The sequence below is a fragment of the Panthera leo genome, chromosome C2, assembly GCF_018350215.1.
Source record: "Panthera leo isolate Ple1 chromosome C2, P.leo_Ple1_pat1.1, whole genome shotgun sequence".
Taxonomy (NCBI): Eukaryota; Metazoa; Chordata; class Mammalia; order Carnivora; family Felidae; genus Panthera; species Panthera leo.
Window position 1 is genome coordinate 78,741,830 of NC_056687.1, and position 24,257 is coordinate 78,766,086.

The 24,257-nt window shown below is 40.4% G+C and overlaps 1 long non-coding RNA gene across 2 annotated transcripts in view; it reads left to right on the top strand.

The window, feature by feature from the left end:
• The window catches only part of LOC122198752, a 47,698-nt gene that overhangs the window by 8,426 nt on the left and 15,015 nt on the right, over positions 1 to 24,257 (top strand). Inside the window, exons 2-3 of one of the 2 annotated variants that reach the window (XR_006193140.1) lie at positions 15,259 to 15,446; positions 16,506 to 16,662. This is a non-coding gene — a long non-coding RNA (uncharacterized LOC122198752). Of the gene's footprint in view, positions 1 to 15,258; positions 15,447 to 16,505; positions 16,663 to 24,257 lie in introns of those variants that run through there. The other variant, XR_006193139.1, reaches the window with a different exon arrangement.

Sequence of the window (24,257 nt, forward strand, 5' to 3'; positions counted from 1 at the left end):
TCAACGAAATCAAGTCAAGGAGGTCCACACAAACACATGTAGTAATTATAATGGCAAAAAGTAGTGATAAAGAAAATATTAAAAGCAGCGAGAAAAAAGAAAACAATTACGTACAAGGGAAACCCCCGTTAGACTATCAGCTGATTTTTCAACAGAAACTTTGCAGTCCAGAAAGGAGTAAAATATCTGAAGTGCTGAAAGAAAAGAACCTGCAACCAAGAATACTCTCTCCAGAAAGTCTATCATTCAGAGGAGAAGAGGAGATAGTTTCCTAGACAAACCAAAGTTGAAGGAATTCATCACCACTTAAAGCAGCCCTACAAGAAATGTCAGAGGGGATTCCTGGAGTAGAAAGGAAAGACCATAAGCAGGAGTAAGAACAGTACAAAGCACAAAAGCGGTAAAATTAAGTATATCTATAAAAATCAGTCAAGATATTCAAAAAATGAAAGGATGTAAAGTATGACACCAAGTATCCATAATGTAGCAAGGGAGTAGTAAAGAATAGGTCCAAACCTAAGCAACCATCAACTCAATGTAGACTGCTTATGCAGAATATGTTATTTACAAGCCTAATGATCACCACAAATCAAAACCCAGTAATAGATATACAAAAAGTAAAGAACAATTTAAGAAACAAAACAAATTCTTTACTAAGGACTTCAAAGTCCTAGCATGCTCTGGTTCCTTCTAACCTTTCTCATATCACACAAAAACATTTTTGTTTCCTATGTTCCAGCCATACTGGTCTTCTAGATGTTTTTCAAATAAGCCAAATTCCTTTTCATTTGGGAGTATTTGTATAGTCACTCTTCCTTTTCCTAAATCTTAGTACTGGCTCCTTCTCTTGTTTCCAGCCAAAGCTCACATTTTACACCCTCACAAAGTTCCTTCCTGAACACACAATTTAAAATACACCCCATTACTCTTTATCCCCTCACACCATTCGATTTTATTCACATCCAAACTATGTCATTCTTATACTTCCATGTCTGTTTGTTAATTGTTTACTCCCATAAGAACATAAATTCCATAGCAACAAGAATATTATTGTTGTTTCTTTACTACTAAATTCTCAACACATAAAATAGTGCCCAGCAACACAGTAAAAACTCCATAAGTTTTTTTTTTATTTTGTTTTTAACGTTTATTTATTATTGAGAGACAGACACAGAGTGTGAGCAGGGGAGGGACAGAGAGAGAGAGGGAGACACAGAATCTGAAGCAGGCTCCACGCTCTGAGCTGTCAGCACAGAGCCCAACATGGAGCTCAAACTCACAAACCGTGAGATCATGACCTGAGCCGAAACCGGACGCTCAACCGACTGAGCCACCCAGGCACCCCTCCATACGTCTTTAATTGAACAAGTGAGGGAAGGAAGTCAGGAAGGCAGGCAGGAAGGAAGGAATATGAGTTTTAAATTTTGCCCTGAACTGTTTTACTGTTTTTACTCATAACACTTCTTGCACCAATTGTATGTTGTTGTTTTTTTCCCTCAAACTAACCAATTATGATACCAACTGGACATTCTACAGTTCAATTCAATCCTTATACAAAACTGTCTCCACTTCAGATTTCAGCCATATATATCAGCTCCTCAGGTTATCCACATTTCTGTCTGACTTGGCTACAAGTGTGGGGATTCTCATAACTCACCCTCCCCATTCTCCACAACATCTTATAATTTGCTAGAACAACTTACAAAACTCAGGAAAATGCTTTACTTATAATTACCAGTTCATTATAAAGGCTACAATTTAGAACAGCCAAGTAGAAGAGATACGTAAGACAAAGTACTGGCGGGGGAGGGGGAGGCAGAGCTCCTGGCTCTTTTTAAGCACGCTACTCTCCCAACATCTTGATGTGCATACAACAGCCTAGAAACCTTCTATCTTATTTTTGGAACATTTTTTCTTTAATTTTTTTTTAATGTTTATTTTTGAGAGAGACACAGACAAAGTGCAAGCAAGGGAGGGCAGAGAGAGAGGGAGACACAGAATCTGAGCTGTCAGCACAGAGCCCGATGAGGGCCTAGAACCCACAAACTGTGGGATCATGACCCGAGCTAAAGTGGGACACTCAACCAACCAAGTCACCCAGGTGCCCCGTATTTTTGTAGAGCTCTATCTCCAGCCACTCCCCACCCCCCCTACTCTTCCTGGAGTTTCATGGGTGAGTTTCATGGCTGAGAGTTCTGACCCTCTATTCACTAGTTCTTTCCCCTGATCAGCTCCATCCTCTGGGTATCTAGGGGCTCTAAGTCATTTTATTAGTATAAACTCAGGTGTGATCCAAAGGGGCTTGTTGTGAATAGCAAAAGACACTCCTATCACTCAGGAAATTCCAAGGCTTTTAGGAGCTCTGTGCCAAGAACCAAGACAAAGGCCAAATGGAATAAAACCGTGGATTGTGAGTGACTTGCTCTGTGAGTGTTCCACAAGATGAGCAAACATTTCTAATAACTTTTAACTTGATAAATGAGTGATGTCTTGCAGTAGGAATAGTACGTGATGCTGAACATCACATGATCACAACCGAGTCAATGGTTCTTCTCTCTCTCTCCTCCCTCCCACCCCGTTACAGGATTGTGAGTGATCGCCAATGCAATGTCACATTTCCATGAAATCCTCAAAAGGAGGCAAAGCAAGTGTCATTGGATAGGTTCCTTGTTAAAGTTTCATGAAAAGAAAAAGATTCCATTGAGCCAATAGATAGAAGCGATTCATTAGTGATAGTGACAGTCATGCTACACAATAACCCTCCTCTCATCTCCCTCATGCTGGCCACAAAGGTTTTCAAAGGTAAGTGAAGGTTAATGTGTTTATTTTTCTTTTATATTTTGTATTTTCTTTATTATATTGTATTACATTACAGTATTGCAATCATTTTTATATGGATATTTTGGGGTTGTGAACAAATCATCTGAGTTTCCATTATTTCTTATGGGGAAATTCGCTTTGATATACAAGTGCTTTGGATTACAAACACTTTGGATTACAATTCTGGAACTAATTACACTTGCAAACCAATGTTTTACTGTATATTTTTTATATTATATCACAGCCCCTAAGAGTAAACTTAAATCCTGGTGTAGAAGAAGGGTCTATCGCTAAGATAAAGACAAACTGGGGAAGAAGAATCACATGCCTCAAACCGGAAATTAAGGGTTGAGGGTTCTGGATTTCTCAATCCAGAAATTAAGGGTTGAGGAAGTGGGAGGTGAAGGGATGGAGGAGAGTGGTATAGGGTAAGGAAGAGTACAGATACACTGAAAAAGAGGAAGCCTCCCTCTTTACAGTCTATGAGACAGGCATCAAGATGCATCAGAGATAGCTACTGGATTGTAGTGTTCAGACATGCATTCCCTGCAGATATTCCCAGGAGCTAGAGAGATAAGTACTCTTTTCAGGAACCTGAGAGGTTGTGCTCATTCATTGAGGCTGAAGGGTAGGTATGTCAGTGAGCTAGTTGGGTACAATCTAGGGTGACCAACTCGGCCCAATTTACCTGGAACTGTCCCACTTTTAAAATGGAAATTCTCCTGTCCCAGAAACCTCCTCAGGCCCGAGAAAACAAGGAAATTGAGAGTGTTTACAGGAAACCACCTGATGACATCTGTGTGATTACAGTGAGATAGGCCCAGGGGAAAGTGGCATACACAGAAACAGAATTGATGTGTCTTTAGCCTAGAGATTCTTGTACCTATGCCAACTCTTAACAATATGTGCCATAGGGAAAAAAAATGAATGGAGAAAGGAAAGAAAACGCAAATAATCTCAATGAAAAAGTATATTGTACTGGCACCAATGAGCCTCAATTCCTCTGAGCCGTTTTTCCAGCAATGAAGATAGAATTTATGCCAATTCACCTGTCCCCTCACACTAAGCCCCTCTTGTGGTCAATTTCTTCATGGCTAAGAGATATCTACAAGACCACCTTCTCATATCACTAGAAAATGCATTTGATCAACTTCAACATATTTTCCAGAGTCAAAGATACAATAAAACAGGAAGTAGGAATAGATGGATATTCCATTTTGATTGCTGATCCTTTGTATGGGAGAGTTTCTCTCTTCTAGTAGCTTAGAAACATCTGTTTGTCCATGGTGTTCTGGGTCTTTTTTTTTTTTTTTGGTTCATTGTGATAGGCACCACATATACATGGTGTCACATCCTTTGGATTGAGAAAATTGAAGAAAATTGTTACTTGTTTTATTTCTTCTCCACTGTTTAGTCTTTCTTTCTTCTAGCGTCTAGTAGTTGATGTGGGAGCTTACGGTTTAGTCTTTCAATTTTGTTTGTTTGTTTGTTGTTGTTGTTGTTAACCATCTCTTTGAGTTTTTATTTACTGATTTATTTCTTTATTTTTTATTCCAACCATGTTTCACACATTTTTATTACCATGTTTTTAAAATTTCTAAAAAAATCTGTCTTGTTTTCAGGTGCTTTTGTTTGTTTTGTCTTTAAATAGATGAGACATCTTTTTGTTATTTCCAAAATATTCTATTTTCTCTTATCTCTCTGAGGAAATTATTCACAGTATTTTAATTGGTGTCTTCCATTATGTCTGTTTTTTTCAATTTCCTTTTTATTTGTTATTTTACTTATTTATTCAGTCTGTTTGTGAGAGATTTTTTTCACATATCTTTCGTTTTTTCTTATAATTATCTGTTTCCTCTGCCAAATTTTCTATTACTGTGAGAAAATTTTCTTGTTTTTATTACAGAACTCTTTGTATATAAAGGAGGTTAGCCTTATAGTTCAGCATGGCAACCATTTTCCTACCAATTAATCATTTGTCTTATTTGAGAACCTATATAAAAATTTAAATTTTGTATGATTAAGTTTAGTCATTGTTTATTTCAGAAGTTTTACTAATATTAAGGCAAGACTTCTATAATCCAAGATTGTATTTTATAAAATAGTGCACTTGTTTCTAAAACATTTAGTATTTCTTTTACATTTATATCATTAGTCCATCTGGGACTAATTTTGGTATAAAAAGTAAAGTAAAGATTCTACTTCATTTTTTCCCCAAATAACTAGGTACTTGCCCCAACATTAATTGTGAGAAATTCACTGATGTGAAATACTATTGGTATCAGTTAGGGTTACATTTAGCTAAATATCTTAGAGACCTGATCAAAGTGATTGAATCAAGTAGATTTTTTCAGAAATCTACTTTTTAAATCAGAAATTTGAAGGTAAAAATCCTGGACTTGGTTTTGTAATGCCGTTAGATCCCAGGCTCTATTCTGCTCTTTATATCTTTATTCTAGTGGTTGCCTCATGTAATATAAGCGTGCACCATTCATCACATAAAATATTCAGGAAGAAAGAAAGAAAAATAGAGAGAAGAAGGAGAATAAAGAGAAGATGAAGTATATTATAGATTTTATGAGTATCTTATGGATGATACTTCCTGTAAGAGAGGCTAGCAAATAAATTTTTAAAGCTATACATATTGCTACACTAAAAAAATATTAGGCTTCCATTAAAAGAGAAAAGGAGAATGGATTTTGGATACACAACAGTGGTGGGTACTAAATTGTTACATGTGGACTTGATAAATCACCTAATGCATTTGATTGCGTATAAAATAATAATGCAGAATATTTTACAAAACCATTAGAGCATATGGAGATTAATTATCTATGTGAACTTGAAAATGAAGAAAATTAAGAAGCAAGGCAATTATTAACTTCAGGAAAAACAAAGAATTGTACTAAAACTCAAACATCATGGTTTACTCTTTATTTCAAATATAAACCTTGAGATGCCTAGGTGGCTTAGTCAGTTAAGGATCCTACTTTGTCTCAGGTCATGATCTCACAGCTTGTGGGTTTGAGTCCCACATTGGAGGCTCTGACAGCTCAGAGCCTGGAGCCTGCTTCAGATTCTGTGTATCCCTTTCTCTCTGACCCTTCCCCACTTGCACTCTGTCTCTTAAAAATGAGTAAACATTTGGGGCGCCTGGGTGGCTCTGTCGGTTAAGCGGCCGACTTCGGCTCAGGTCATGATCTCTCAGTCCGTGGGTTCGAGCCCCGCGTCGGGCTCTGTGCTGACAGCTCAGAACCTGGAGCCTGTTTCAGATTCTGTGTCTCCCTCTCTCTGACCCTCCCCCATTCATGCTCTGTCTCTCTCTGTCTCAAAAATAAATAAACATTAAAAAAAAATTTAATAAAAAAAATGAGTAAACATTTAAAAAAATTTAAAAAATAAACCTTGCTTTTATAATCAGAACAACATAATGGCAGCTGGGTGGCTCAGCCAGTTAATTGTCCAGCTCGTTTTCAGCTCAGGTCATGATCTCACAGTTTGTGAGTTCAAGCCCCACATCTGGCTCTGTACTGACAGCATGGAGCCTGCTTGGGATTCTCTTTCTCCCTCTCACTCTCTGCCCTTCCCCCATTTGTGTTCATTCTCTCTGTCTCTGTCTCTGTCTCTGTCTCTTTTTCTATCTTTCAAAAATAAATAAACATTAAAAAAAGAATTTTATAATCTTAACAATGTAAACACATAAGTCTGACTTCAGAAGGGAAGAAAAACTATTTTAAATATAGCCTTTAAAGTTTCCTTTTTTCCGTCCTTGTTCATCCCCTGAGCTCCAGGTTACATGTATCAAGGACCCCCTGAGACTAGTAACAAAAAGAAATCACAGACTCTATGAGTTGCAGTGGACTTTATATCAATTAGGATAACTCACCAGCTTAATTTTTCTCTGCATTATCCCCAACAAGTGGTTACTTAGCTTCTGCTTGAACATCTTCACTGACAGGAAGCTCACTATTTCTCCAGACAGTCCATTCAATTCCTACACAGCTCTAATCACTGCCAATCATTCCCTATAATCAGGTCAAGGTCAGCCTACTCTAACTTTGTTGTATTCATTTTTCTACTCCCTAAAGTCATACTGAGAGGCCTGAGAAAATTAAAACTTAAAAGCTTAAGTTACGGGAAACTGAAACCTAACCAAGCTTAACCAGCTTGTTCTGCTTCTGTACAATTGCTTGGCGCGCCCATGTATTCCTGATCAATCATTGTTGCCTGGCACATCCGTATATTCCTGGTCAACCATTGTTACTTGGCACATCCGTGTACTCCTGATCAATCATTGTTGCCTGGCACATCCGTGTATTCCTGATCAATCATTGTGATACCCATACCCCCGGTTGTGGTCTGACCTAAAGGCAGGAACCAATCGAATACTGTTAAGTGTCCAACTTTAAACACCAACCAATCGCAGCTCTGTAACTGTGGAAAATTCCTGATTTCCCCATGACTTGTTTGTACCTGTCTATAAAAGGGGTGTAAAAACCTCCCTCAGGACCTCTCGGCGTCACTGGCAACGAGGGCGCAGAGGTCCAGGTTCGAACCTGCAATAAATGACCCTTGCTGCTTAGCTTTGACTCTGGACTCTGGTGGTTCATTTTTGGGGGTCTCTTAGACTCTGGGCATTTCATTTGGTGCATTGGCCGGGAAGGCCCCCCCCCAAACCCACCAGACCCCAAGTCAACGGGTCATTTCTGAGACCGATCGGTGAGTGAGCCGGCTCTGTCTGTGTCTGTGTCTGTGTCTATGTCTGTGTCTGTGTCTATGTCTGTGTCTGTGTCTGTGTCTGTGTCAGTTGTCTGTCCGTTTCTGGCTCTCCCGCGCGGGATCTGTATCAGTGACTGACCTAGCCCTGGCGGACGCGCTATAGGGAAGTCAGTCGGGACCAGTAGGAGACGTCCTCTGGCTCCCGTCTGGGGCACTATTTTGGCCCATCAGAACTCTGTTTGGGTTACGGACACCCGTTCTGTATCTGGTCTCCTCTCCAAGGCACTTTCTGTTTGCCGCCGCGCTTGCGATTTAACTTGTCTTCTCTCCCCTGCAGGTATATCCACCTCGCTTCCGGAACATAAACTAACATTTATTTTTTCCTATACAGGCTATGGGACAGAAACAGAGTACACCTCTCTCCCTTCTTCTAGCTAATTTCAAGGATGTCCAGGCTGGAAGAAGGGAGAGAGGCCATAACCTAAGCCTGGACATCCGCCGGTCGAGACTCATCACTTTCTGCCAGTCTGAGCGGCCCACTTTTGGGGTGGGCTGGCCTACTGAGGGCACTTTTTGTTTGCCTATAGTTGCCAAGGTCAGGGCCACCCAGACCAGGTTCCCTACATACTCGTCTGGCAAGATCTTGTTAAAAACCCTTCACCCTATCTTCCCCCTCCCCTTGCACCCCAGGCCCTGCCCGAAGCGGCCGCCCCACCTGTTGCCCCGCTGGTTGCCCCTCAAGGGGAACGGGGGCAGGGGGTGGGAAGCAGCAGCTGTGCCAGAACCAGGGAGGCTACAGGCAGCAGCCGTGCCAAGCCCTATTGAAAATGTAACCAACCTTAAAGGGCCAGCCGGCCAAACTCGCCGGCGCACCCAGTGTGAGCCAAGCTCTCGCCTCCCGGACTCCACTGTAGCCCTACCCCTGAGGGAAATAGGACCCCCCTGATGAAACGGGCAATCCCCGACTCCAGTATTGGCCCTTCTCCACCAGTGACCTATATAATTGAAAAACCCAAAATGCTCGGTTTTCTGATAACCTAGAGATCTTATAGCCCTCCTAGAGAGCATAATGTTCACCCACCAGCCTACCTGGGATGACTGCCAACAGCTTTTGCGAATCCTGTTCACCACGGAAGAAAGGGAGAGAATTCAACTTGAGGCGCGGAAGCTGGTCCCCGGGGAAGATGGTCGACCCACTGTTAACCCTGACCTCACTAATGCTGCATTTTCCCTGATTCGGCCTAATTGGGACTACAACACGGCAGAAGGTAGGGGACAACTGCTCATTTATCGCCAGACTCTAATGGCGGGTCTCCGGGCTGCAGCACGCAAGCCCACCAATTTGGCCAAGGTGTACTCGGTAATACAAGGTAAGACAGAGAGCCCTGCCAACTTTTTATTAATGGAAGCCTTTAGACAGTACACTCCCATGGACCCTGAGGCCCCTGAAAATCTGTCTTTTGTAAACCAGGCTGCCCCTGACATCAAAAAGAAACTCTAAAAAGTAGAGAATTTAGAAGAAAAACAGATCCAGGATTTACTCTGCATTGTTCAGTGGGTATATAATAATCGGGACGCTCCAGAGGATAAGCAGAAAACTCGCCCCCCTAGGCGCCCCCTAGACAAAGACCAATGCGCCTACTGTAAAAAAAAAAAGGGACATTGGATTCGTGACTGTCCCAAAAAGAAGCAACTGCGCTCGGGGTCAGAGCCATGGCAAACCAAAGCGGCCCCCATCCTATTTACCCAGAACTCAGGAATTCCTGGGGTCTGCGGGATTCTGCCGGTTGTGGATCCCAGGTTTTGCTGAAATGGCCAAACCCCTTTACGCAGTCTCTAAAAACCAACCATCATTTGAATGGTCTGCGGAAGCTGAGCAGGCATTCCAACAGATAAAGAAAACTCTCCTATCAGCCCCAGCTCTAGGACCGCCCGATATCTCTAAGCCCTTCCACTTATATGTGGATGAGCATAAAGGCATAGCCAAGGCAGTGCTAACCCAGCATCTAGGTCCATGGCCCAGACCAGTGGCCTATCTCTCAAAGAAACTGGACCCTGTAGCCACAGGATGGCCCCCTTGTCTCCGGATAATAGCGGCTACAGCCCTAATGGTTAAAGACGCTGATAAGCTGTCCCTGGGTCAAGAGTTACATGTCACCACACCCCACGCCATCGAAGGAGTACTCAAGCAGCCCCCCGATAGGTGGATGAGCAATGCTCGGATGGTCCATTATCAGGGACTCCTGTTAAATCCCTTGTGGACCACATACACCCCTCCCCGAACTCTAAACCCGGCCTCGCTGCTACCCGACCCTGACCTGGACTCCCCGCTCCATGACGGTGCCGACATCCTAGCGCAGATCCATGGAACAAGGAAAGACCTACAGGACCGGCCATTACCTGATGCTGAGGTCACCTGGTTTACTGATGGAAGCAGCTTCGTCCATCAAGGACAGAGGTATGCGGGGGCAGCAGTGACATCTGAGACTGAAGTGATATGGGCAAAGGCTCTGCCCCCAGGGACTTCTGCCCAAAGGGCAGAACTAATTGCATTGACCCAAGCATTAAGAATGGGGCGGGACCGCAAAGTGACTGTATATACAGACAGCCGGTATGCCTTTGCCACGGCCCATATACATGGGGCAATATACTGTGAGAGGGGACTACTCACTGCTAAAGGCAAAGACATCAAAAATAAAGATAAAATTCTGGCCCTATTGGCTGCTATTTGGGCCCCTAAAAAATTGGCCATAGTACATTGCCCGGGTCACCAAAAAATAACTGATCCAGTCTCTCGAGGGAATAACCTCGCTGACCAGACTGCACGCCAGGTAGCACAAAACCCCATTCAAGTACTCCCTGTGCAGCTACCAGACCCAGGGCCCCGAGATTTACCCCCAGAGCCTGAATACGCAGAAGATGATCTTATTTGGATGCGCAAGCTCCCCATGACCCAAGTTACAGATGGATGGTGGAGGGACTCTAGAGACCGCCTTATCCTTCCCGAAAAATTGGGCCACGCAATCCTGACAAAAATACACCACTCTACCCATTTGGGGCCCCGAAGGCTTCAGGATCTCCTCAGACGATCTCAACTGGTATTAAGAAACATCTCTGACCAGACAGAAAGGGTTGTGACAGCCTGTTCCACATGTCAACTCCAAAACGCGCACCCACACACCACAGCCCAAGGCCACCGAAAAAAAGGAACCATACCAGGAGCCCACTGGGAAGTGGACTTCACCGAGGTAAAGCCCGGCAAATATGGTTATAAATACTTACTAGTGTTCATAGACACTTTTTCAGGATGGACTGAAGCCTTTCCAACCAAGAAGGAAACGGCACAGATAGTAGCCAAAAAGATCCTAGAGGAAATCCTGCCCAGGTATGGTTTTCCAGTCATGATAGGGTCAGACAATGGACCTGCATTCGTCTCTAAGGTAAGTCAGGGATTGGCTTCTGTACTTGGGGCAGATTGGAAATTACATTGTGCCTACCGGCCCCAAAGCTCAGGACAAGTAGAAAAAAAATAAATAGAACATTAAAAGAGACCCTTACTAAATTGACTATGGAGACTGGCGCTAATTGGGTAAAGTTACTCCCCTACACTCTGTACAGGGTTCACAACTCCCCATACAAGTTGGGCTTTACACCCTATAAAATCCTGTTTGGCCGACCCACGCCTATCATACCTACCTCATCATACCTACCTCATTCAATTAGACCAAGATAACAGCCTCTTGTCTTCTCTCAGGGGTCTACAGCGGGTTCATGAGGCCGTGTGGCCTAAACTAAAAGAACTGTATGAGACGGGGCCCCCACCCACTCCTCATCATCCCAGGAGACTGGGTCCTCGTCAAGCGACACCGGCAGGAGAACCTTGAACCCAGGTGAAAAGGACCTTACCAAATCATCCTGACGACTCCCGCCGCCATCAAGGTAGATAACCTCCCCACCTGGATTCACCACACCCATGTGAAGACTGTCGACCCGCTGTCTGACCTCGTGGGACACACTGATAAAAATACTACTTGGACTGTAGACCGGAGTAAAAAAAAAAAAAAAAAAAAAACCCTCAAACTAACCTTGCGCCGTGCCTCCCCTAGACATGTTCAAGATAGTAACCCTTGTCCTACTAGCCCTCAACCTCAACCTCCTGGAGGGAGGACTAAATGCCCCCGTTGACAAACAGAAATTGTACGGAGCTCTGTATAGAAGGCCCTGTGATTGCAGAGGTGGCGTAGTTAGAACCCTCACCCTGCCACATGGTAACAGACTAGTAGCCGGCTCTGTAGGAAGGGGTGGTCACTATCAGCGAAGATACACTCAAACCCAAGACTGTGGGACCACAATTGCTCACTTAACCCAGACCTATGACATCACAGGACCCCCAAAACAGCAGTGATTATGTGTTGACAAACCTAAGCCCCTGCCCCCCACAGCAGAATGCCCTTGCTCTACTTTCCAGGAGTCGATGCATAGCTCTTGTTATGACTCCTATCGGCAATGTATAGGGCCAGACAACTCCACTACCTACTTTACAGCTATCCTACAGAGTAACAGGGCAGCAAAAGCTAGTGATAATAATATACAACTTCAAGCTGGCTGCCGTGGCTCAGTTGGAAAAGCCGTCCGCTGGAACCCCCATGCCCATCCCTAGTTTAAACTTTGCAACTGGCAGATCCAAACGAGCTGTGGTTTTTATCCCCCTCCTGACAAGCCTAGAAATTACAGGTGCATTAACTACCGGGACAGCGGGATTAGGAGTCTCCATACACTCCTATCTGGGACTCTCTCGGCAACTAATTAACGATGTCTAGGCCTTGTCAGGGACAATCCAGGATCTGCAAGATCAACTAGATTCCCTAGCAGAAGTGGTGTTACAAAATAGAAGAGGGTTAGATCTGCTAACTGCAGAACAAGGCGGCATCTGCTTAGCCCTACAAAAAAAAAAAAAATGTTGCTTTTATGCCAATAAATCAGGAATAGTTCGGACCAAAATTAAACAGCTCCAAGAGGACCTCGCACGCCGACGAAAAGAACTAGCCGAGAACCCACTGTGGTCAGCACTCCATGGGTTTCTCCCTTACCTTCTCCCCCTTTTGGGCCTCCTACTAGGCCTCCTCCTCCTTTTTACCATCGGCCCTATTATATTCAACAGAATAATGAACTTTATCAGAGATAGATTAAACACCATTCAGGTTATGGTCCTTAGACCACAGTATCAGCTCCTCGACATGGAAAGCGAGTTTGATTAGGTAGCACTGTAGGACCCAAGATTGGGTCCTCAGGTACTTGAGAAAGGGGGGAATGAGAGGCCTGAGAAAATTAAAACTTAAAAGCTTAAGTTACGGGAAACTGAAACCTAACCAAGCTTAACCAGCTTGTTCTGCTTCTGTACAATTGCTTGGCACGCCCGTGTATTCCTGATCAATCATTGTTGCCTGGCACATCCGTATATTCCTGGTCAACCATTGTTACTTGGCACATCCGTGTACTCCTGATCAATCATTGTTGCCTGGCACATCCGTGTATTCCTGATCAATCATTGTGATACCCATACCCCCGGTTGTGGTCTGACCTAAAGGCAGGAACCAATCGAATACTGTTAAGTGTCCAACTTTAAACACCAACCAATCGCAGCTCTGTAACTGTGGAAAATTCCTGATTTCCCCATGACTTGTTTGTACCTGTCTATAAAAGGGGTGTAAAAACCTCCCTCAGGACCTCTCGGCGTCACCGGCAACGAGGGCGCAGAGGTCCAGGTTCGAACCTGCAATAAATGACCCTTGCTGCTTAGCTTTGACTCTGGACTCTGGTGGTTCATTTTTGGGGGTCTCTTAGACTCTGGGCATTTCAATACAGAATTCCTCTTTCACGAGAAAGTAATCAGCTATTTTAATACTGTTGTCAAGCTATCCACTCAAAATCCCCCCCATGTTAAATTCTTCTCCAGGTCCTCCAACCATTTTTAAATGATACGATTTCACATTCTAGTGACAATTGGGTATCTTCTTTTGGATGCGCTTCATCTGGTTAATGTCCCTCTTAAAATGATGCACCAGAACAGGACACATGATTGTCAGATTAAGTGGCAAAAAAACCAAAACCAAAACCAAAGCCAAAAACAAAAACAAAAACAAAAAAAAACAAAAAAAAGAAAGAAAAGAAAAAGTTTCTGAATTTTACATTATATTAGGAGGCATCATATAAGTTTCCTTTGGGGTCCTTTTGGCAAAAGATAAGACTGTTTGTGCTTAATAAAAACTTATAGAAAATTATGAATTCTATTCCCTAGGCCTTTACCAAACACCTCTGTCCCCATTCGCTATCCACAATACCGAAAAGGTTTTAAAGTCTAGGTGTGAAGTAAGAGAGAATGAGGTCTGGGTGAGCCAACCTCTCTTCCAGGAATCAAAGAAGAATTATAAACTAAGATTTTTTTAAAAACCATCCTGAATATCAAATAACCCTAGGATGAGATCTTTTTCCAATACCCTGCCCTACCCACAAGGAGGACATGTCCCAATTTACTGGAGTCAAATGGCCAGACTGTTTCTGATCTGCAGTCTCTGTCAGTATTCTTTTCTTCACATCTACTAATTCCTCTTCCTTATATTCATTTAGAACACACTAATGGAAGTAGCCTGCCACGTGGCTTGCCTTTTTGCCACTTTTTCTCAGGAAATGTGATTAAAGAACTTGGAGTGGGCTGTTTTACACACAAATATTCAGACAGTCTCTTAGCAATAAATGGCTGTCGCTTCTATTATCTGTCTGGCTTTGAGTTCTATTATCTGTTGTGAATTGGTGCAGGGCTCTGTAAAACAGTTTTTAGGCAGCCTCATTACTCCCTTCCACACCTTCTGCTCCATCTGAGAGTGCTGCTGCTATGATTGCTGGGTAATGTTTGCCATTAGACGAGGCACATAAAAGAATCAAGCTATGACTAATTCGCTTGATGGCTGTGTGCCCTGTGTCATGCTCATTAACACCTCTCGACTCCGTTATTAGAGAGAATCACAGAGCAGATCTCAGCAGGCTCACATTTATACTATAGGATGCTTTATTTTTCCATCGGAGCCACATCCTTATCACTGACTTGTTCTGATCACCCTTACCTTCTACCCCAGGCCTATTCTACCCTGCCACACTTAACTGGGTCTTTCACTGAGTAAATAAATGCTTATGGGACTCTGTTGCCAATAGAGGGCTTTAGATTGTCAGGAAATGGGGGTCTATGCCCTCTAATGAATCATATACTCGTCTTTCTGCTGAAAAGTCATCAGAGATGCTCCTTGTGGAAATCCAAAGAGAAAATGATAACAACTTAAAATATTAAAGTATACCCAGCCTTTTTATAAGCATTATTTCCTATGAGGTTTACAACAACCCTTTATGGCAGGCTGCATAAATAGTACTCTATCATTAACTTTAACACTAGATTTTCTAACTCAGAAGAGATACTATATAAAAGAAAAGTAAGCCATCTACAATGCTGGGCAAAATATAAAGAAATAGTATTAGTTGTGTTTGACTTTCCCAAGCTTATTGATCAAAGCAGAGAGAAAGGGAGAGAGAGAGAGAGAATATTTTCCTTAGTACTGACTCACAGTGTTTTGAACCAAGACTATAGGGGCATCATACTTACCTACCTTAATCATTAACTCCAACTGTAAGTTTACATTGTAGCCATCACTAATGTTTATTGATATCTAGGTATCCTCTACCTCTGAGGACATGGAAAGCTGCACTAATCCATCTCCTGAAGTTGGACATAACCATGTGATTTGATTTCACCACGAAAGTTGAGTGGATGTGACAACTACAGTTTGCATGTGGAAGTATTTAACTGCAGATTCTTGAGACTACAGCTTGGCTTTTCCTTTGCCACAAGAATTATGGAAGTATGTATCCATATGGAGGTACCATAAGATCTAAGCAGCCTTAAATACCGAGTTAGCAAGTTGGGGACAGTTGCCCTGGAGAAACACCTAGACTTTCAGTAGAATTTGAGCACTAGACAAAATTTTGCTATGCTAAATTACTAAGATTTTGGAGTTGTTTGTTACCGTAGCGTATCTTAGTCTATACTGACTGATGTAGTCTTCATTTGCTCTAGATGTATCCTAAAATTAAGCCATTTGTAGAAATGGAAAATAAATGCGACCTAGCCAAATGAAAAAAAAAAGTAACTGAAATTAAAGTCAAAAGTCCAATCCACTCTAAGACATGAACTCTACCAGGTACCATGCATTGGTTGTCAAAGTTTTTCACTGCACAAACATCAGATGAGGACAAGTGAATTCTGAAATCTAATTCATGCTTTATTTACCAAGCTGTGCATCATGGTTCAGTGCTGTGTCCACCCGCGGGTAGCTTTTTCCAAATCACACAAAAGTGCTTTATATGAAAGCTGAAACCCTGAACTCAGATCTCACATGTAGGATGACTTATGAGACATTACGCAACTTATCTAAAGCTTCCTTTTTTTTATCTTTAAAATATGTACAAAAATCTTTACACTTTGATTGTTAAGAGATTTAAATTGAACAAGTTATGTAAAAATGTATACATAGTGTCCGCATAAACCAACGGCACTCAAGCCTGAATAACCAACTTTGATCATTTAAAGACTCCATCAGAAAAAGTGGAGGTAATCTAAATAAGTGGTTTGAGAAGCTTCACAAATGTGAGTTATATTGCACTTGGTCCAGTGTTATGATAATATGTGTGTCCAAGTGACAAAAACCTGGTTTGAACCAGTTTAGTAAAAAACAAGAGAGTAGAAGGTAATCGGTTCCCATAAACTAAATAAGATTTGAATAAGAAAAGCAGGAGAAGAGGAGAGATGAAGCTTGACTTTAGAACAACTAGAATCAGGGACTTGAACATGACCATGCCTCTTTCTTTTCCTATGCTTGTTTGTTTTTTTTCATTTTTGCTCTTTTTCTCTATTGTCACAGTCTTTCCTCTCACTGCAAACTGGATGTTCTGAAGAAGAAAACAGGGCTGCCAAAAGTTCTTGAGATTCCCACAAGAATACAACAACTAACACTTCCTCTCAATTACATTTCCAAAAAAATATAGAAATAATTCTGATTGCTTCATCACATCAAGGACCTACACTTAGACCAATAAACTGTTTCCAGGAAACAAAAGACTCCAACTGTTTTAACTTGAGTAATATGCCATTTTTGGACCAGTAAACACTATGGACAAAGATGGGATCAAGGTCACGGAAAGTCATAGTAGTCCCGTTTAAAATCAATTGGTTGGAATGGGGAAAAAAACAATTCCTAAAAGAAACGAAAGGTATAGATTAGACAACACTATAGATGTCTTTTTTAGATAATATTTTAAGGTGAATCAGTTGGGGAAAGTGAGGATAACAAAAACAAATTCAACATTATGATGGGGGAAAGGAGAACCAATTATCTCTACCATGGGTCCAGTGGCAGAATTTAGCAATGTATTTCTATTTGAATAATTATCCAGAAAGACAGATTTCCTGAGGCAGCTGGATGTTTTCCCATCCATTACCTCTCCTATCACAGGGTTACCATTCACTCATCAAGAGACTTGGGTAAAGAAATCATCTAACTACATTTTCCTGGAATTCCCTTTGTTATGTGACTATACATTAGTGTTTGCCAATAAGAAAAATTCACATGACATTTTGGTAGGCAGAAATGATTTGAGAAATCAGCGTGGCCACACCGGTGGCCAGAGGTAAGTTACATAGTTGATTGAGAGTTTTATGAAACTCAAGAGTTGCAGCAATTTCCTGGTGAACTTTTTATAACTACTTTACTTTAGAATTTCAAGATGTTTCTCTGATATTTTGACTGCACCCTTCTTAATCTTCCCTTTCTCAGTTAATCCTTAATTCCTACATTAAAATAGTATTACATATTCTACATAGAATCCAATATTTTACATATTCTATATCCTACATAGAATGCAATACTCTATATATTTTATATTCTATATAAAATATTATTCCTGCATTACTTAGAATAACTGTGTTTTCCTTTCCTAACAAATTGTGGTACAGGTGGAGATCTAGTTAAATAAAAGCAAAGAGATTCTAGCCTGGTTGGTTATAAAGTACCTTCAAAGATCAAGAATCAGGGTGGATTGGGTAAAGAAAAAGATAAAAAAGGGGCCCCTAGGTGGTTCAGTTGGTTAAGCATCCAACTTCGGCTCCGGTCATGACCTCGTGATTCATAAGTTCCATCCCTACCCTGGGCTCTGTGCTGACAGCTCAGAGTCTGGAGCCTGCTTCAGACTCTGTGTCTCTCTCTCTGCCCCTCCCCTGCTGGTGCTCTGTCACTCTCTTTCTCTCTCTCTCAAAAATAAATATTTTTTTAAAAAGAAAAGAAAAAGACAAATAAGAAAGAGAATCCATGCATTTATTGCCCAATAAAATAATACAGCAAATCCCAAGGTCCAACATGAGAGGACATACTTCCCCATAAAATACCCAAGAGTAATTTTTCCTTGTGTTACAAAGAGTAAGTGGGACAATTGGTAATTGTAAGATGAAATAATATTGTATCAACTTCAATTTCTTGATTTTGATCATTGTACCGTGGTCAGGTAAAGAATATTCCTATTCTTTGACACACTGAAGTTGTTATGTTTTGCAACTTACTCTCAAGTGATTCAAAGAAATCAGATGGCATTTAAAAAAATGAAAGAAAAGTAAACTGGAATTCCCAACCTTACCTAGCAGAATTGAAGAGCCCACCTGTTGTGTGTCAATGGAAGCCAATTTGGGAACCCAGCTTCTACCACGACATTATAGTAACAATGCACTGCTTTCTTGCCCTTACCCCTGCCAAAGTGGAATCAGAGAAGACAAGCTCAAATGGAGGGTTTGGATAAGAGCTGGTTTGTCATAACATAGTGCCCAAAATGTCCATGTTTTCCTGAGAAAAAAAAAAAATTCATGCCAACACCAGAAAGATCTCGAATTGAATGAAAGAAGAAAATCAATAGATGCCAACACGGAGATGACAGTGAGGTTAGAATTATTTGACAAATGTTGTAAAGCAGCCATCATAAAAAGACTTTAATGAGCCATTATGAACACAGATGAAATACATGAAACAAAGAAAGTACCAGTGAAGAAGGAGAGGTCCCAGCAAGGAATATAAAATACACAAAGAACCAAAATTTTAGCACTTAAAAATACAACAACTGAAATTTAAAAATGGATAGATTCAAAGGTAAAATGGAGGAGACAGATTAATTAGTGAACTTTCTTTTTAAGTTTATTTACTTATTTAGAGAGAGAGTGAGAGAGAGCAGGAGGAGGGGAGGAGAAGAGAGAGGGAGAGAGAGAGAATCCCAAGCAGACTCTGCACTGTCAGCATGGAGCCTGACATGGGACTTGAACTCACAAACTTTGAGTTTGTGATCATGACCTGAGCCAAAACCAAGAGTCAGGGGCTTCATCAACTGAGCCACCCAGGTGCCCCTAATTCGTGAACTTTAAGACCAATGGAAATTACCCAATCCAAAAACAACAGAGGAAAATGGACTGAAAAAAAAAATGAGCAAAGCCTCAATAACCTGTGGGAATAAAAAGAAAAAAATCTAACATTGGTGTCTCTGGGGTTCTAGAAGAAAAGGAAAAAAGGGTGGGACTAAAAAATTACTTGAGGAAATAATGTCTGAAAATTTCCCAAGTTTGTCCCCCCCAAAATTAACAAACACAAAAATAACACATAAACCTCCAGATTCAAGAAGCTGAGAAAATCCTAAAGAGAAAAACCCCAAAGAAATTCACACCAAGACATCAGAGTCAAAGTCCTGAAAACTAAAGACAAAAAAATATTGAAAGCAGCGAAAGAGAGTTTAGAGCATACCTTTGTGAAAACCACCATTCAAATTACAATGGATTTCCCAGCAGAAATTATAGAGGCTAGAAGGAAATGGCAGAACATTTTTCAACTGCTTAAATGAAGTGTCAACCTAGAATCCAATGTCCAGTGAAAATATCCTTCAGGGGAAAAGGGAAATCAAGACATTCTCAAAAACAGGAAAACAAGAGAATTTGTCATCAGAAAACCAGCAAAAAGAAGAAAGAATTTCTCTAAACAGAGAATAAATGATAAAAGAAGAAATCTTAGAATATCAGGAAGAAATAAAGTATATGGTAAGCACAAATATAAAGACAAATACAAATTTGTATAAAATACAAACAAGACTTTCTTCCTCTTGAATTTTTAAAAGTATTTTTCACAATTGAAGCAAAAGTTACAATTCTGTTTAATATGGATGTCAATGTATGTAGAGAAAATATTTCAGAAAATTATATTTTAAATGGGGGAAGGTTAAGAAATACAGAGGGAGATAAAGTTTGTATACTTCACTCAAACTTGTTAAATGATGCCAGTAAATAGTGATAAGTTATGCATATGTGATGTAAAACCTAGAGCAACCACTAAAACAGCTATACAAAGAGATAAGATTGTAAAAAACAAAAGATACAGAAAAATAAAAAAGGAATTATAAAAAAATGTTCAATTAACCCCATGAATGGCAGGAAAAAAAAGAAAACATAAATTTAAAAAAACAGAAAAATAAAGCAAAAAATAAAATGACAAACATAACCCTAAGATATCAATAATTATAAAAAAATGTAATGGTCCAAATGAATTAATTAAAAGACATTGGCAGAAGAGAAAAGAAGAAGAAAGTGGTAGAAATCACCATGCTGATATTAAAGCTTTATATATATATATACCTATATATAGATATATAGATATATATACCTATATATAGATATATCTATATATCTATATATAGGTGTATATATATATATATATATATATATATATTAGTGTAGGTATATATATATATACCTATATCTATATATAGGTATATATATATATATATATATACACATAGATATAGATATAGATATAGATATAGATATAGATATAGGTATATATATATACCTACACTAATCAAACACCTCCACTATTGGTGGAAGAATAGAAACATAGATCAACAGAACAGGATAAAGAAGTAAGAAATAGAGTCACAAAAAATATGCCCAACTGTTTTTTGACTAAAGTACAAAAACAATTCAATGGGGAAAAGCCATGCTTTTAAACAAATGGTGCTGGAATAATTAGATATCTATAAACCAAAAAATTTTTAGAATAAAAAATAAACTTCAATATAATCCCCACATCTCACACAAAAATTAACTCAAATCGATCACAGACTGAAATGGAAAATGAAAAACTATAAAATTTTATTTAAAAAATAGGAAAAAGTCTTCGGTATCCTGGGGCAAGCAAGAATTCTTATAATTGACACTAAAAGCATGATCCATAAGAAGAAACAAATGACAAAATGGAATTCATCAAAATTAAACTTTTGATCCAGAAAGACCCTATTAGGGGATAACAGAACAAGGATACAGACTGGAAGAAGATCTTTGCAAACCACATATACAACAAAGGACCATTATCCTGAATATATAAAAACTCTCAAAACTCAACAGTAAAAACAAACAACCAAGCACATGGAAGATGTCCATCATCATTTGCCATTAAAGAAATGCATATTAACACCAGGATGAGATATCACTACACACCTATCAAAATGGCTAAAATAAAAAAACAGTGACACCACATGCTTGAGAAGATGCAGAGAAACTGGATCACTCATACGTTACTTCAGGGGGAATGGAAAATGGTACAGCCACTCTGGAAAATAGTTTGGCTATTTCTTTAAAAATGAAACATGCAATTACCATATGAACCAGTAATTGTACTCCTGGGCATTTATCCCAAAGAAATGAAGGCTTGTAATCATTCCAAACCTTATATGTAAATGTTTACGGCAGTGTATTAGTTTGCTAGTGCTGCCCTAACAAAGCACTACAAACTGGGTGGCTTTAACAACAGATGTGTATTGTCTCACAATTTGGGAGGCCAGAAGTCCAAGATCAAAGCGTCAGAGGATCGCTTCCCCCATGGAGGGTTGTGAGAGAGATTTTGTTCCATGCCTCTTGCCTGGCTTTTGGTAGTTGTCTGCAGTTCTTGGTGCTCCTTGACTTGCTGAATCATCACCCCAATCTCTGGCTCCATTTTCAGGTGGTATTGACCTTGTGTGCATCCCTGCGTCCAAATTTATCCTTTCACAAGAACACCTGTTCATCTCAATGACTTCAATTTAAACTTGATTAACCCTGTGAAGACCCTATCTCCAAATACAGTCATATTCTGAGGTACTGGGGGCTAGGACTTCAACATAGGAATTCTGGGGAGACACAATTCAGTTCACAATAAGCACCTTTATTTGTAACAGCCCATTCCCGGAAGCAACTTAGATGTCTTTTGGTAGGTAAATATTTAAACAGGCTTTCTTGATCTATACCATGGAATATTACTCAGTAATGAAAAGAAAAAATGTTGATACATGCAACAATCTGGATGACTTGCCAGGTCATTATGCTAAGTGAAAAAAGGAAATCTCCAAAGGCTTCTTAACATACTGTGTGGCTCCATTTATATAACATTCTTCAAATGACAAAATTGTGGAAATAGATAACTGATACGTGGCTGCCAGGAATTAAAGAGGGGTTGGGGCAGGAGAGAAGTGTGTGCAGCTAAAGAAGGAAAAAAGATGGATCCCTGTGGTGATGAGATGTTCTGCATCATGACATGAAAATCAATATCCCAGTTGTGATACTGTACTGGGCAAAAGTACACAAGAACTCTCTGTGTTTTTTTCTTACAACTGCATGCCAATTTAATATGATCTCAAGATGAACTTTTAACCTAAAGAAATAAAATGGTTTTTTTTTTAAGTTTGTGCTGGTTTTCCTGCATTATTGTAATCAAATGTGATAAAAACAGAAGACTTAGAAAATAAAGAATAATATGTGGAGAAACATTTTAAAATCGTTCGTAATCCAACATAAGGTTGTTGTTTCTATTTTTTTTGTTGTTGTTGTTTTTAAAAAAAATTTAATGCTTTTTTTATTTTTGAGAGAGAGAGAGAGAGAGAGAGAGAGAGAGACAGAGACAGAGCACGAGCAGGGAAGGGGCAGAGAGAGAGGGAGACACAGAATCTAAAGCAGGCTCCAGGCTCCAGGCTCTGAGCTGTCAGCACAGAGCCCGATGCAGGGCTCAAACTCATGAACTGTGAGATCATGACCTGAGCCAAAGTCAGACCCTTAACTAACCGAGCCACCCAGGTGCCCCAAGGTTGTTGTCTCTAAAAAGTAATGAGTTACAATATGTATGTAAACTACATGACATCTGGGATCAGCCTGCCGCTTAAAGTGTAGGTAAGATTGAGTTAAATGCATCCTTACTCACATGTCCCTTTCAGTGTCCCGTGAAAATCAAAACAGTTTCCCCAGATTCCTGTGCTTGCCTGGAGGTAGGAGTAGAAAGTGTTTCAACCTCATAGATACGTGTGTTTCTAAAGTCCTTCTTTGGCAGAATCAGTTCCATGTGTGAATCATTTGCCAGATAGGCTCATGACATTTTCAAAGCTGCAGCCCAGCCCCTTCCATGAAGCTCCACTCTCTTGAGATAGGTGGGTCCTTAGTGGGTTTTACCAACCATCAAAGAAAGGTGGCCAAGGAGAGGAGTACATCACACCAACGAAACACATTCAAATTAAACACCAGATTCCTTTGCACTAGTAAGCCTTGGCTTCACCCACAGATGGGTATTATAACTGCCCCCTTTTCTCCTGAGGCCTTCAGCCTTATGCCACCTTTGAATGTCCTGTCTTTTTCCTCTTACCCCCTCACTTTTCTCCCCCAATTCCCAAGTCCCTGTTCATCATTTATTCAAAGGAGTTTAGCCTTCTCTCTTGTTATCTTGGTTCTTGGTAGCTCAGAACCTCTGAGTATCACTTTCTCACTAAGCAGCTTGTCAAGGATTTTTCTAGCCCGAGATATTTTCTTCCTTAAGAAAACTCCTTGTGCCGTTTGTTAAGAAAACCCATTTATTTCCCTTACCATGCACTTGCTCAGGGGATATGGGCTAGCCCTGTGTCAAGGGACATAGCTAGAGACAGAGGTGGTCAGTTATCCTGATCTTCGGTTTCTCTGAATCATTTCTAACATTGGCCTCTTCAAAGTTGGTTCTCTTTGGGGGAACGAAGGCATCACAACAGTAATTCCATAAAATATAATAATGCTAATAAGGATATCTGTGGCATTCTTCCTTCTTTCTTGTTAACCAAACCCCAATATTGCCTGAGCAGCAATATGCCGAATTCATTGGATTAATCACGATAGGTACTACGGGCTAAATTGTATTCCCCCAGAACTCAGACCATATTGAAGTCCTAGTCCCCATTACTTCAGAATGCGACTACATTTGGAGAGAGAAACTTTAAAGAGGTAATCAAGTTAAAATGAAGTCATTAGGATGGCCCCTAATTCATTCTGACTGATACCCTTATAAGAAGAGGAGATTAACACCTAGTGTGTCACATAGAGGAATGACCATGTGGAGACACAGGTAGAAGACAGTCATCTACAAGCCAAGAAGAAAGGCTGCAGACAAAAACAACCCTTCTAACACTGATATTGGATGTTTAGCTTCCAGAAACATGAGAAAATAAATTTCTGTCGTGTAAGCTCCCCAGTCTGTGGTACTTCGCTATGGTAGCTCTAGGAAACTAATACAATGGGTCAAAGTCAGTCATGGAAATTTGTTTTTATTTTG